Below are 16,282 nucleotides of genomic sequence, written 5' to 3'. Positions count from 1 at the left end.
TGTCCCAGTGACAGCCACTGCCTCTGGGGCTGGAGTGGGACAAGGGCATTCATGGCTGTCTGAGGAGGTCTCCTACTGGGAGATTCAATCTGTTCTGGGAGGCTGCTCTAGGCTGCAGCCCCAGGCTGTGCACAGCAAGAAGGCTGCAGCTGGAGGTGCTGGGAGGCAACAGCGACTGTGTGTCCCTTTAGTAGAGAAGCCCACAGTAGTGCCCAGATCCAGGGTCATGCCCAGCCAGCACCTGCTGCCCCTCCCCAGACAGTTTCTCTCAGGTGTAGACTCACAGATGTCTAACACAGAGCTAATCCCACACTTCAGCCTTAGCTGAGGCTCAGTCCATCTTTAGATTTAAACTACAAACACCAGGCTTTGTGAGATTTAGTGGCCCTTGTGTGTCTTTCCTTTTACCTCTCCCCTAAGCCAGCAAACTGCTTGCAGGCCCCTGTTCCTCCTCTGAGAAATGGCATACATGAGGGAAACTACATCTTCCAGTCTTGCCCTTGGAAAGAAGGATGTGGTATTAAGGGACAGCTGGGGCTCAGGAGGTGCTTTTTCTCCTGACAGCATGAAGACAGGGATGCCCTTGCTGAAAGTGCTGAGCAGCCTTGCTTTGTCCACAGAGCCTGATCTTCAAAACCAGGTTTGAGAGGCCACATCAGTGGCCTCAAAGCCAGGGTGGCAGGACAGGCAGCTTGGCTGGTGCTCAGCCTGTTCTCAGCCCCTTTGTGATGCCAGCCCCGACTGCACAGAGAGAGCCTGGAGGGGCTGAGGTGCAGCCTTCATTACCAAGTGTCCTGTAGCTGCTCCTACAGTGCTTGCAGATGCACTCAGATCTCACAGCCTGGGAGATGTTGGTGTAGACTCCTGCCCTCCAGGCCCTGCACTGAGCATTTGCATGGCTGCAGAGGAGCTCAGGCACGGTTATAACCATCAATGATGCCTTGCAAGAAACCTCCCCTGCAAAGGCCTGGACAGCAGTGGGTATTTTCCTGCCAAGGGGACTTGCTCTGCCTCACTCCCCAGCAGGGCTTTTTGTACACAGCCAGGGATTTGCTCAGGCTGTGTTGCTCTGAGCTTGGACTCCCCTTCCAACTGGCTGTCTGTTTTTAGCCTATGTCATATTTTTACATCCTTTGAGACATCCTGCTGTCTGGCCACCTGGATAGGAATCTGGTGAGATTTCATGAATGGAAGTGAACAGGGGAAATGCACAGAAGTTCAGCTGGTGTGACCACCAGAGACAGCATTATCTCCCTGAAGCAACTCTTTCTGCTCCCAAAGAGATGTTGAAAGCAGCACATACCCCAAGCAGCTCCTTACTAAGTGTGACCTGCCAGCATAAACCGGTCCCCTCAGTGCTGGCAGCCCCAGCGGAAGCATGGCCAGGGGGAAAGGGAGTTTCTTGGGATGTTTTTCCCCTCAAGGTTCCTGTTTCCCCTCCAGCCCTCATCCATGGATGCTGGCAGCCTTCCCCTTTTCCATGTAACTTTGCAGAGAGAGCAAAATGAATGGCTGGGATGAAAAAGTCTGGGAGATGGAGGAAGGCTGAGGAGAGGAGGGCATGGGGAGGCAGGGGTGCCCCCTTAACCTGCTACTGGCACAGCAGCCCTGTCTTCCACCAGCCTCGAAGCAATTTGGGAATCAAATCTGCTGGCAAGGCAGAGAGGAAAACCACAGGGCTGAGTCACTCCTTGGAAAGAATTTGCATCTGGACAAATTCCAGCCAAACCCCATCCCACTACCTCTGAGTGGGGTGTCAGGGGTGGCTTACAGGAATGGCCACATCCTCTCCCCCCGGGATGGAGCCTCCCTGGCCGGTCACACTCAGCCAGAAGCCGGGCAGCATCCACTGCCGGCTTTGGCAGGTTTCCATCAGAAGGCAGGAAGGCTTCCCCGGGGGGGAAAGCTGTGTTGGTGAAGCAGAAGCGAGAATGAAGGCAAGTGAGGCTGCAAGGAAGCTGAGCCTCTTCCCAGAAATGGCAAAGAGGGGTGTTGCCTTTCAGCATCTCCTGAAACAGTCAGACTGGGGCTGGTCCCTGTTCCAAGCTTTCATTAGCAAATGGTCAGGACTTGGGATGACAGTCTGCTCTAAGGATTTATACTAGGAGAGGAGCAGCATGAAAGAAGGATAGAGGATTGGGAGCATCCCATGTGCTGACCCAGCATCTCCAGAAGCTCGAGATTTTGGCAGGGGTGAAAGAGGGGCTGGGGGAAAGGAGGCAGAGCTGGAGTTACCCACTGGTGGTGGGAACTGGCAGGGACAGAGGATTCACCCATAAGGTCACAGGTTGGAAAAAGTTTCTCCAGGAATGAAAGTGCCACAAAACGGTGTCTAAGAACTTGGTGTTCATTTCCCTTTGGAATCATCTTGGGGGCACTTATCCCTATGCTCTGCTCCCAGGTTGATATTCTCTCAAGGTTTAAATTCCCCTGATGTGCAGTCATGTTCCTGCTTGAAAAGACCTTTGCCAGAGCTAGGTGCTGTGTGTGGCTAGGGCAGGATGGGTCCCGGGATGGGTCCCAGCTCAGGGAGGTACTACCTCTGGGTGAGATTCAGTGTCTGAGATTCATTGCACAGTGTTGGAGTTCTGTACACCATCTCGGTCATGTTCAGCCTCTCTTTCCTCCCTCTAGTAGTTAAAATCCCGGCATTTCCCGGGGCTCCCAGAGCCCCCGGCAGCACCCGGGGCTGGGGCACAGGGAGGAGGGGGATTGCCCCTGTGCTGGGACAACGGGTGGGTGGCACCTGTCCCTACCAGCCCTCCTAGCAGGGATGCTCCTGCCTGCCCCAGGTCTCATCTGAGAGGAGATGGAGTTTTCCGGGCGATTTTGGATTGGGGATGGCGTTACATATAAAGGGAAGCTGTCAAGCGTCATGCTGGTTCCCACACTGCTCCATGCCCACAAATGTGCGATGGGAAATACCTAGGGGAAATGTCAGCTCTTCCCTAAGGAGTTCTTTTCAGCTAGCCTTGCAATTAGTCCCTTGGAAAAAAAAAAAAAAAGATAAATAAAGATTTTGAGCTTTGCCAGCACTTTTTGCAAACGCTCGTCTCGCCTTGTAACTAGGGCGCAGTGGAAGGCAAGAGCCAGTTAACTTTTAGCACCAAGCTTTCCTCCGACAGCCCAAGGAAGCTGTGATGAGACTGCCCGGGGGGCTGCGCTCCTGCTCGGGGGAAAAGAGCCTGCAGAGGCTGAGCGGACGGCGAGAGGTGCCGGACAGCGAGGGGTGCCCAGTGCCCGGCAGCTCGCCTGCATCCAGTGACCCGGCTGAGTGCACACTGGGGCTCCCTTTCTCCTCCACACTCCACAAGCGTTTTGCAGCTGTGCGTGAACCAGGGGTTTGCTCCTGCACTTGTGCTTTGCTGCAGGACAGATAGGGAGGATGTGGAGAAAGAGGTGTGGAGCTCCGGCTCCCTGAGCCCGGAATCGGCGCTGTGTTGCTCCCGGAAATCCAGCCGGGATCCACCCACTGTTTACAGAGAAAACTGCAGTGAATCATTCCGTGCGGGGAAGAAAAACACAACAAACTTGGGCCTTTTTAAGCTTTCCGGACAAGCGAAAGCTGCTGGGAGAGCACCTGACCGGGAGCAGACTGAGTGTCCTGGGAATAGATGCTAGGACTGGCTCTGGAGAGATCCATATTCTGGGACAGGGCACCTGTTTCTAACTTATCCTGCAGGGCTTGGACTTTTGTCCTAAACTCCTTTCAGATGCAGAGGGATTAAATCCGTGGCAGAGAGCCCCATCCCGGGTTAGGGGATTCCCCTGAGAAGGCTGGTCACTGTCTTTGCAGGGGAAGTGTAAAAAAGAACAGACTGAGGGGCCCTGTGGTCAGCAAATAAAGGTCACGGCAGGCAAACCCAGCAGCTTGCTGTGGTTCTGGGGAACAGCTGGGTGTCTCCCAGAGGTGCACTCTGGGGTCTTCAGACACTTGCCAGGCACAGAAGGCGGAGGTGAGCAGGGATACCAGGGGAGAAGATCCCTAAAAGCTACCAGGGACATAAGGAGGGGTGGATATAGCTGCTGTGTGGGTGGCAAAGAGCTGACCCGGTGCAGGGGCTGCAGCCCTGATGCCACCTTGGCTGCCAGTCCAGCTTTGGACCCCTTTGGGGTTAGTGCTAGTGCCAGAGCACTAGTTTAGAGCTAGTGCCAGAGGGGACGAGGCAGCTGGATCATGTGCAAGGTGTTCAAGTGCAGTAGCTGTGACACTGTACCAGAGACCCCAAGGAAGTGTAGCTTTGCATCCCAAGTCAGAGTTGATGCCCCAGTCCAAGGAAAAATGTTCTGCACTCATGGCTAAGTTACAGGGACCAGAAAAAAGTGTGGCCTGATGGGAATGTTACTCTTCAGTACAAATATGAGATGTGCCAGCCCTGCATGCTGAGGGAAGGTTTCTGGCTGGAAGGACCTGGAACAATAGAAGGTACAGGAGAAGAGAACTTCTGGGCTGCCCTGTGCTTGAAGGCAGCTGAAAGACAAAAAGTCGGAATTTTAAAATTTATTTTAATGTGTCCTGGGCCTCAGGGTGCAAAGCCTGTGGCCTGCTGCCTGTCAGGAGCAGATTCAGGAGTTCCAGGTCCTCACAGCAGAGGTGGGAAGCTATGCAGCTCTGCAGCTCTGCAGGGACATGGCCACTGCTGCAGTACCGTGGCTGGCAGTGGGCACTAGAGGGCTGCACACTCCCGTCCTTGCTGCCAGAGGTGTCTCTCTCACACTGCACAGCCTGGTCTGGAAATGGTGATTAACTTCTGACAGACTCAGTGACCAGGAAGAGATGAAAATAACTTTGAAGAACGGCAGTTTGCCACTATATGGCCAAGGTAGTGATTTTTCTTCATTTCAGTTGTGCTTTCCCCAAGCTCTGCTGCTACCAGGGTAAATTTGCAAGGTGAAAAAAGAAAGTAGTGCATGGGCTTGATGCTGGGGGGTGTGTGATGAGCTTGTCCAGTTCCCTTAGCCCATGAAAGTTCCTCCAGCACAGCTCTTATTCTCAGGAAAGCTGTGTCCTTTGCAGGGGCAGGGGTTCCTTGGATTGTGTACTGTAGGTAAGGAGTAGCTGGGGATGGTGCAGACATGGCTGATACTGCCCCAGATCTGGGTGATCCACTGAGTTCCCTCCTAACATGGATTTCTATGCAACCTAGCAGCACTGGAAAGGTCTAAAATGAAAGTACTCTTACTCTGAGTCACCTAAAGGAATTTTGGAGGAGGGTTTTTGTGACCACTTATGTCCACTGCTTTAATTTTCTTACCTTTTTCTGGCTGTTTTGTTGCCCTGCAGGAAATCCCTGCTGCTTTGGGGCCAGCTGTGGCCCCCTCCACACTGCATGCTGGTAGACAGAGATGGTTACCATCCTTCCCCCTGTGGGAGGGTTTGGCCAGGCATCCACAGGTGTTCCAAACACCTAACTCCAGGATTATCAGGGGCATCAGTGTCTGCCTGGAAAAGAGAGAGGAAGTGTGGTAAGAGGCTCCTGTCTCTGGGGACTGTGATGCTCATTCCTTCACTGCCTGTGTCACCTACCCTGTGTGACACCACTGGAGGACACACTGGAGGTAAAGATCCTGCACAAAAATCCATCATGTCCATGTTGTGGGAACCAGACAGGATGGATCCTGGGAATGACTGAACATGTCAAGAGTTAGTATGAGAAAAGAAAGTTTGTGTTTGTGTGCCACATGAGGAAAGACAAAGGCAAAACATTGACAGTATTGCCTGACATGTCCCATGGTACAAAGAGATTCAGAAAAGATCCCTGCTGAGGGATAGATTTGTTAGGTATGTGGAAAATTATTCAAAAATAAAATCATCCTGGAGCAACACAAAAAGCCACCCAGTTGTCAGGAACAATGAGCAGATCACTACTTCCCACCCCAAATAAAGATCTGCAGAAGAGGCATGTTGAACCAAGGAGGAAAATTTGGATGAGCAGAAAGGGAGTTGAAATCCCACTATGGAAGAGTTGTTGCAGACTGGTTACCCCCTGTAAAGCTGCCTATGTCTCATGGGACCTTTGAGAGAATTGATCACCTGCCTTTGCTAACAAGCTGCATAGCACTGTAACAACTGGCTTCTGTTATATTTTATTGCAACATCTTCTACTTAATACTTGAAACACATTATCCATAGTGGGTTAGCTGGAGATGTCCTGCCCAACACTGTGTAAAATGCTGAGCTCTGGGTGCATTGGCCATCACAAACCAATTTCCATTAGGTGCTGGTGGTATGTAAGGATGCTGAGTGGCTCTTAAGCATAGTGTGACATCTGTAACATGAATTTGAGGCATAAACCGTTTTTTTTTGTTGTTGTTGTTTTTTTGTTTTTGTTTTTTTTTACAAAAATGAATGGGCCACCTATACTTAATCCAGAAAAAGGACATGTGTACTTTATGTGTTTTGTAAATAGCACAAGGACAATATTCAGGTCCCTCATGAGAGACTCTCCTCAACTATACAGCAGGGACAGGATGAACTGATGTATCCTGCAGGTGCTTGTGCACTGACAGAGGTGGATAAAGTAAAACACCTGTCCTCAAAGATGAAAATCATGTGGAAGGAAGGCATTTGTCAGAGATGGTCTCCATATGAGCTCATCAAGCTGAGCCCTGCCTCATCCTACCTTGTAATAACCATCAAGGTGGGAGAAAAAAGAAAAAAATCACTGGTTTTGTCCCCACAAGTCTGATATAAATGGAGTGTGAAGAAAGAACTGCAGGAATATGTGGGGATGAGGGAATGTCTGCAGGTATTGCTCAGGGCACTGATAAAGTGTAAAGATAAGGAAGGGAAAAGCTTGGGAGTACTTGCTTGGGAGATTAGGTAAAAATCAACCTGCTCCAGTTGCTCCTGCTGGGAGAGTCCAGGAGAACATAGCTGGATCAGGTGGGAGATATTTAAGACTGGTATTATTTAACTGCTTGGTAGATGAATTGTAATGTGGATTTATAGAAATACTTGACCTCTGTTTTCCTATGACACGGCGACCGTATTTACTCAGCAATACTGGTGTTGGTGTGCAGAGATTCTGCAAACACAAACCCCTTCCCAATGCCAAACTTTCTGGGAGATGGCTGGTAGATATAAAGGTAAAGGGAGTGACATGAGACCAACTGCCCTTTAGTACAGAAGAAATTTCATTCTTCTAGGTAAAAACTCAGATTTATTGCCTGAACTTGCATGCAATAATTGAAGAGGATGAAGTTCTAACAATTTTTGTGATAAGAGTATTTTGCTAAGACATCTTGAAAAATACTGTGATGTCAAGTATAATGGAAGCTTAACTGGAGCTGGAGAGATTGTTACTTGGGGCTGTAGAGGAATGTGGATGTTAGGCATGCTGGAATTCAGAAAACAAAACAGAGGTTTGTCAAAAGGAGATTCAGACCCTTCCCAAGTTGCCTGTGTGTGTTGTGCTGCCTCCTGGTTGCCTTGTTCCAGCAGCTGAGTGTTCAGGGAATAGCCAGAGGGGTGTGGGAGTTACTAGTCAGGATTTGCTTTGTAAAAGGACCTTACTGATTCTAGTGGGAAACAAGAGGCAAAGACAGTATTTTTCTGCTGCACAAAACATTGTTGGTCTGGTGATCTAAGTGGAGCCCCAAAAAGTGGCAGATACTTGTGGGTTCCTTGTTTAATCTGACTGTCAAAGTATAGAAGAAACTACATAAAACTTGTCCTAAAAGGGATAAGGGGATAGTAAAGATAGATAATGTATGCAGGACACCCAGGATCTGTTTTGCCTAGGATGCTTGCTTGTGTGGAGCAGAAGGGAGAAGGATGTGAAATAATTTCATGGTCTGGAATGAGAAAAACAGAAGGGCTAGGAGTTGCATGTGACACGAGCTGGTGTGACTGAACAAGCAGCAGTGTGGGTGCAGTGGTCAGCAGGGGAACACCCCGTGTGGGACTAAATACCAGCTGCTCGTGGGAACTCTGTGGGTGCAGTTTGTGTGTGCATGTGGATGCAAAAGAAATCCTCTATTTCCTGTTCTGGAGTTCAGCTCTGCAGAACAGGCAGAGACTATTAGACCCCATTGAGTGACCTCCCATCTCTCACAAGCCTTGCAATTTCTTCCTGTTTCTCTTGACATCAGCCCACTGATTTATGCTGAACTAAAGTACATAATTTTTTTCCAAGAAAGACAGATCTGAAGATATTGGGAAATGAGAAAACCAACATTTCCCCTGATAATTTGTTCTACTAGTTAACCACTGTCACTCTTTTCCTGTTTCTTATTTTTCATTTCAGTCTGTCTGGTTTCTGATGCTAAACATTAGTTCCTGCTATAGATATTAGGAATAAATCAAAATGCCCTCTAGAACAGTACCTGCTTTCTTTTCAGAATGTGGGATATGGTAATTAAATCTCTTCAATTTGTCCTGGTTTTGCAGAAGGCTGGAGTTCAGTGCTATTGTGCTACTGCTGCTAGGGAAAAGCAAATCCCATTCTTCCCTCTTAGCTGCCTTGTGCCTTCTGCCTCACACCCTGTAGTGCAGCAGGGCAGGGAACTAGTTCTGTTGAAATATATAAAACTTGTGTTGCTTTGGAGTTATTTGGAATTTTCAGTCTGCTCACCACAGGGCTGTAAAGAAGTCTGGTGGTGTGGTGCTAATCCCAGCATGGTGAAGAGGAGGCTGGATGAATTCCAAGGGGATGTTTTTGTAGCAGATCCCACTTTCAGGGACCAAACTGCCACCAAAGACTTTTGCTCAGGGCTGTTTTTCCAGTTCCCAACCTAAAAGAAAAGCAAAAGGCCACTGTGTTTGACCAGTGCCAAGCACAGCTAGCCTTGTGTGCAGGGCTGCATGAGAAATAACAACAGAGCAGTTACAGATGATAATGAAGCAATCCAGCTTTTTTGAGTGTATGAAAGTGAAAAATGCTTTCCTTGCCTGTCAAGAAGATGGTTTTTCTTCCTTGCCTTTGAAAAGCCACAGTTGCTCACTCTGAGGGCAGAAATATAGCAATAGCAAGCATGTACTTCAAATGTATACCCTGATCCTCTTGAAGGGTTTGGCTGACAGGAAGAGGGAACATGGACAGACCATCTGACATAAATGTTTCTTGCAGGATCAACCCAGCTAAGGCAAAGGTGAATTAACTTCCAGAAACTCAGTTAATTGAAACCACATGAGTTGGAGCTCTTGGTGAGAAAATGCAGGAAGATTTTGTTTCCACACACACCTGATCATTTCAGTCAAAACAATCTGGATTGGCAAAAAATCTATTTAATAAATCAGGAAAAACTCCTTTGATGGAAGTGGGGAAGGTGTGCTTACAGTACCAGGAAGGAGAGCTGAGAAAATGGTGACCTTTAGCAGAGGGCACAGAGCAATGAGCTGTCTTGCACAAGATGTTACTGATAAGGAAAATGGATGAAACTAATTGATTGGCTTGATTATAGTCTTCTTGTTACAAGTTAAATTCTTCCCTAAGAAGAAATTAAAGGAAATTACTTTGACATAGTTGAGGGAAGTGTAGGATACCTGCCAAGTTATAGCCTTTACAGTTTTGTGGCCCATTTAATGAAGCTCTAAATGATTCATGCTTTGTGTGACTCTACCCTATCATCTCATAGTTTCAACAGAAGAAATGCTTTTCTAGGTGAGTTCATGCTGCATCATGTTTTGTGTATTTTAAAAAATTCTCAATTTCTTCTATGCTATTATGTGAAAACAGATTTTAAAGAGTTTTTTTTTAATATATAAACAAGGTAAATAAATGTTAATAATTACAAGTTAATTATAAACTGTGGCTGTCACACAATATAAAATTAAAAGCATAGCTGACCTCCAAACCATTTCTTTATCAGAGATTATATTCAGATAATCAGACTCAGCTAACCTGCTGCAAATACTGACCTTGTACCTACAAATGAAGTTTTCTAAGGATTAAAATGCCAATGGGTGTTTTGGAAGGTCACTCATATTTCCCAATGCTTATTTTAAAACTGTGCCAGTTTGTCTTATCTTAGGGTTTGACCTCTGGATTATCACAGGGTGTTTATGTAGATGCCAGAGTCAACAGTTCATCATTAAGTGACAAGTAAGACACTGAGAAAAAGGCCTAAGGGTGTCCCAGGGTTGCTCTGCAGTGTCACTCTGGAAGGTTTGATTGGAAGCAGGAAGCTGTAGTGGAGAGAGCCTGCTTTAGCAATGCTCAGAATGATGAAAACATGAAGTAGAGCATGGGGGGAACCATCTCTCCTTTTTAACCAAGCTGGAGATACTGAATGTATATACATCTAGTGATAATATTCAATAGGGGGAGAATTACTGGCATAAAGAGTGTCACCTTTGCTTGGTATTTCTTCTCAATTTTCTCCCTGACAGGTGTCACTTGAGATTTAACTGTGCTTATGTTCTTCTACTATTTTATTTATCAATTTAACTTAGTTATCACTATGCCCTGCTAATCCAACATTTTCAAAAAGTAGGTTTATTTCTTTGAATGCTGTGCTGCATTTTGCTGCCTGGTTACCCTGTGGCTTAGTCACTACAATGTATTTACATGTAATTACTATGAAGTGTGACTCCAAATGGCATAAGTACACCTGAAACCACTTTCAAGCTACAAACTCAGAAATCCCTAACAGTGTGGCCCTGTGGAACAGAATTGGGCAAGGTATATTTGCCTATTTGTGTATGTGTCAAGTTTAGGTGCCTGTTTGTCTTGACTTGTAGCCTGCAAAATTGACATGAGAGTTTTTTTGTACCAGTGTGTGCCTAAATCACACCAGCTCCTGGCTATCTCTACCTCTCCTGTGCTCACTTGTACTTAAGGTGAGTTACTGAGGGTGTGTTGTCAGAAGAACAGGATTTATTGCCCAAATTTTTCCAGGAGCCTGTGAAATGTTCAAGGGCATTCCAATGTTTCATCCCGAGTTCACACAGTGGCCTAAAACTATGTTTGTGGAGTATGTTTGTGGAGTATGTTTGTTTAAACTGTGAATTTTGGAGTGATGGTGAGCACTAGAAAACAGAGCCAGGGTTAAAAGTTATCTTGAGGAATAGTCTCAAGGAATGCATTGAAGAATGGCACAAAGAATTGCAGTGAGTTAACACAATGCACTGCAAGACTGTCAGATGGAGAGTGGCTGTTCAGCAACAGCTCTGCCAAAAATGATCTGCAGGTCATGTCAAACCAGAACTGTGTGGAGGGGGGAACCCCCTCTTCCTCCTGTGTAAAAAGAAGTTTATCCTGTCAATATGGGAATCGATATTTCTGCTGTAGTGGAGCTCCTGTGAGAGTGAAAGGGTTTGCACTTTGTTCTTCAGAAAAGCTGTGAATTTCTTGAGGGAATTCAGAGGAGAGGAATTAGTGGTGTGCTGTAGCAATACTTGATCCCTTTTAAGTGGAATTGGGTCTGGGCAACACTTTGTGCTGTCCAGTTTTGTGCATTTCTAGCACTGATTTGGCTTTAGATATCCAAGGAGAGGCTACAACACATCCCTGCTATCTGATATGGGCCAGGATGGGGGAGCTGGCTGGAGTGCTAGACTGGGAGGGTGTTCTAAAGCATGCAAGGCTCTGGGAAGATGTGTGCTGCACTTGCTGCCCTGTGCCTGTAAAAACACTAATGTAGCAAGATTTTATGTGAATCTTAATGAAAAGGGAAGATTAATTTAAAGAGAACTTATTTTCTTCATTCATTGTCACGCTTTACTCACGTTTTCACACCCTCATGCTTGTGGATTCCAAGAAATGTGTCAAAACCCATGAAGATCATTTGCATAACATTAAGGATGTGATGCTGGCTTTAAAATCCTTGTTCCATATTTTGGATTCTTCTTGATGATGCTAGATCTAGTTTTTGACCTGGTTTGAACCAATTTTTAGAATTTCATTTACTTTAGAAGTCCAAGTTATTGCAGTGAATTTGTCTCCCTAAGAATCTTGGTTCTTCTTCAGTAAGTCTTGGACAAGGTGGCAACAACTTTTTCTATTAATATCTAACTCTCTTCTGCTTTTACAAAGCCTGTTCCCCTCTCACCAAGCTGTGATGATGTCTTTTCCTCGCTGAAGTGATTGCTGTGTGAATTGGCTTCTAGGTGAATTGGCTGGTCCTGCAGACTTATCTGGCAATGAAATAAAAAGCCCTTTAAAGAAGATTTGCTAGTGCATGCCACTTTTGATATATAGCTTTCCATTTGTTCACTCACAGACATGGAACTTAGATTAAAAAGAGTAGAAAGTCAGTGTAAGGGGTTTTACTGAGAGATTGCTTGTCTAGCTTTTGAAATATAACAGTGTTTCCTCATTTTGGCCAGACGTCACATGTTCTGTCTGCTTACCTCTGATGGAGGCTGTGACTCTTATTCCCCTGTTCCAGCAGGCATGTCTCTGTTAATTATTCTGAAGGCTGAGCAGTCCCTAGATTCATCAGAACTCTGATTGTGAAAGAATTAAAATATTTAAGGCTGATTAAGGAATTCCCTCAATCTTTACAAAAGAAATATCTTTGAAGGAGCTTGGTCACAGCATAACATGTAGGTGGAAGAAGGTGAGAGAAGTCTGGCATCTTGACTAGCTAACTGTACCTACCCACTAAAATTTTTGTTGCTTGTTATGAAGGAAGCATCATGTACATGTTGTGGAGAAAAAGCCAGAGAAACAGTGATAAACTGCTAAAGGAAAGCCCTTTCCCTTGCCTGCTAGCAGTGGATTGTCCCTCATCTTTTTGTGTTTGACCTTTGTGTCAAGAATGATTAATCTTGATAAAAACAATCAGTGATTAACAGGAAGTTTACCCAGAGACAGTCTCCATAGAAAGGGAGCATCAAAGATAGGAATTAGCTTTGGTGAAGGTCAACATCATGGATGTCTGCTGAAGAAGCCACAAGTGAAGCCCATTCCCATTTTTAATTTGTTTAAGCTATAAACCAGATTTCTCCTTGTAGTCATGACAAAGGCATTTTGTGTGTGTGGTTACATGGCTATTGCCAATGATACTTGGAGTATTGAGGGACCTGGAACTCACAACTTTGAAATACTTGAATAAATAAAATGTAGGGAATAGAACAGATGGAATTTGACTGACCTAGACTGATTTCAAGTTTTCCATGAAATGGTTGTGGGAATGGGTATGCATGCCAGGAGAATCATTAGTGTTAGTTAAAGTGAGCAAACTATGTACTGATTAGTAAATGTCTATTAATGTAGTAAAATTATTATGTACAGACAGATATTTTCTACACACTGTGTCCCCTTGACATATCAGTGCAGTGCTGCCAGCTTTTTGTCCAGTCAAAAAAAAGGAACTAATGTACTAGTTGAGTTCTACATTACAATTCCCTGGGTGAAGTAGGCTCTGAAGAGCACAAATACTTCACAACCTTGAGATACAAACCCTCTCCGCTGATTAAACTGTTATTGCAATTGAAAGTGGTGCCATAAATATTCTATCCAGATGTTTATGTAAAGGAAAGTTTAGTCTTCTGCTCCATGAGCTGCATGTCAAGGTATCAGTGTCTGCTTGGTAAAGAAGGTGTAAATTGGTTCCTGCAACGCAGAGTAGGGAGTATTTGATCTGATAACATCTGGGAATTAGAGAGAAAGGAAGAGATTCTCCAGAAAGATGGAAGGAGAGGAAATCAGGAATGCCAAGAAATGTCTGTATCTGAACTCGACTGTAATTTGTGGCTGTGCCGAAACCACAGGGCAGATTGGTGATGAAGGGAACAAAGGGCAGCTGAGGCAACCCCAGCGAGGAAGCTGAGTGTGGAAGTGCCTGGAAGAGGGCATCAGCCTGATGAGTTTACACAGGCTTGGCTCACACATGTTCATGTCAGGTGCTGCCATGCTTCTGGCTTTGTGCTCAGATATGTGATTCATTCAGAGGAAACCAGCCTAAGTCTAAAGAAGACATTATTATTCTGGTTTCAAAATAAGTGTTTTCCTACTTAAACCCCACCTCCACCAACCTGCATCGCACTCAGCAGTCCCCTTTACATGTACAGCACAAAGAATAATGGCTGCCTGTATCAGAACACTTCCACATGAGACTGGGCTTTATCCCTTCCATCAGTTCCACAACTTCTTTTAGAATCCATGTTCTGCCAGGAAAAACAATGAAAATCTTTAAACATTTCCTTTCTCTTTCTGAGTATAGACCCTGAAGCCAGTGGCACATCAGTGTGTATTTAAGAAAACCAGTGTGGTCAGCTTTTCCTTCCCTACTAGGTAATGATGAGTGATGGCATGTGTACAAATCTTGATAGAATAACTGAATGTACTGTCTGGATAATGATCTGCTATTAGTAAGTTGACTACAACAACTTAATAAAAGGTATGCTAATAAATATTGTTTGTTTCCACACAGACTTGATCCTGTATCAGGAAAAAAGCAATTTACCATACTTAATCTCAAGGGGGTAACTTATGACAATACTAGTCTTTGTCCTTACCTGCTACTCCCTGTGGTTCCTTAGCAAAATCTTCCTTTTGAGCCTCATTGTTTGTGTTTTCTTTTATTCTTTTATTTACAGTTATAGGAGAGTTTCATAGTCCTCTGCCACTTCAGAAATCCATCCTTACTTCCCATGATAAGCAGCTTCACCTTGCCCTCACCAATGCTGGAATTGGATGTTCTGTCAAAGCTGCTCTGTATTCAACTCCTTGGTTGTTTTTTAGGAATTCTTTATGACTCCAGCAGACTTAACCATTGAAATGCCTCTACATCTATTGCCATTTTTCACAATTGAAGTATTAAACTTGAAAGCAAATGTTTATAGCATTTCAATTTAATCTGCTCCTTCAATATGTTATAAAATTATTTCTGGGATTCCTGGATAACACTGGGCATGAAACTTTAACACTTTATTAATGGTACTTCGTACATACACTTCTGTCTTTTCAAAAGCAAATCCATACAACAGCAAGTCAAGGTGTTCTTCATTTGTTGCACAAGGAAATTACTCCCAGCATCAGCATGGGTTTATTGTAGTGTTGTGCATAGTGGATCTAGAAGCATGTTGTCAAACAGTGGGATCCACTCCAGGGAACATAATTGTCACAGCTGGCCCCTGGGGCAGAGAGCTTGCAGCTGAAGGCAGAATTTGTGTAGGAGGGGCTCAAGCAAAGAAGAAGCATGGTGCATGTTGTGATGGCAGCCAGTGTTTTACACTTTGGACGCTGAGTTTAAGAGATCAGGAATTATGTGGCTCAAAGCTTCTGAAAAACAGACTGAGGGATGGGCATGATGAAAGGGGATGGGGTACATAGTACAGAGCAGACTCAGATATTCAGGTGTTCAAGAAACACTTTCTTATTTTGTCCCGTGCTTCCTTTTCTGTGTTACTTCTGCTTTGCAATCTTTCCCTAGGCAGCCTAAGGGAGGGTGTGAGCAGAGACATGGGGTGGGTCACTTCTTTTAATTCGAGTCAGCTGTCTCCTGGTGTTTCTGAATCCAAGAAAAACATCAGGAAAACAGTGGCTTTGGTCATCTCCACTCTTAGGCAAAGTGCTAAACAAAACCTCCAACAAAAACCGCAATACATACATGTAGGGGAATATCTCGTACCTGTGCAGTGCCTGCTTTGAACTGCTAAAGCAACTTTTCGATAATGCTAGTTTTTACAGACTAATTTACACAGAATATTACAGATAGGAGTACTCATTGTACATTCTCTAAGCTGGCAGGTCTGGTTCTTCAGGTTGCCTAGTCCAAGATTTTCTCCAAAATGTTTCTCAGGTGGTGATGCAGGTCACGGGATTCCACTCAGAATGTCTTTTCTGGGGGAAGTCCAGGCACATAGGGAATCTTGCACAGCAGAGTGAGGACGCGAAAGCACACGGTTTAGTAGTGATTTTGAAAAAGTTATTCCCATTCCAACTTTTCAGCCTCCCCAAATTGTCTCGCGGCTCTGGAGACGGATGCGCAGCCTGGATCTCCTTCCAAACGCAGTGCAAGCCGTACGGCCTGCAGCTCGGTGGCGGCCTGGGGCCGCTTTCCGCCCAGGACGCTTCTGCTCGCGGACAAAGGCCCCCTCAGTGTCCCCGGAGTGCCCTCGCCCAGGACACCGGGAGGACACCGGGCGGGCACTGGGCAGAGACCGTGAGGGCACCGTGAGAGCCCCGGGCGGGCACTGGGCGGAGACCGTGAGGGCACCGTGAGGGCGCCGGGAGCGGCGGGGGCGGGGCCTCGCGCGGGGGGCGGGGCCTCGCGCGGGGGGCGGGGCCGTCCCGGAGCGCAGCAATCACAGAGCGGCAGCGCGGGCGGGCACCGGCACGAGACCAAGACGCCAAACAACCTTCCTCTCTCGGACGCGGAACGACGCTCC

Source organism: Erithacus rubecula (assembly GCF_903797595.1).
Source record: "Erithacus rubecula genome assembly, chromosome: 9".
Taxonomy (NCBI): Eukaryota; Metazoa; Chordata; class Aves; order Passeriformes; family Muscicapidae; genus Erithacus; species Erithacus rubecula.
Note: the sequence above shows the minus strand (reverse complement) of the source record.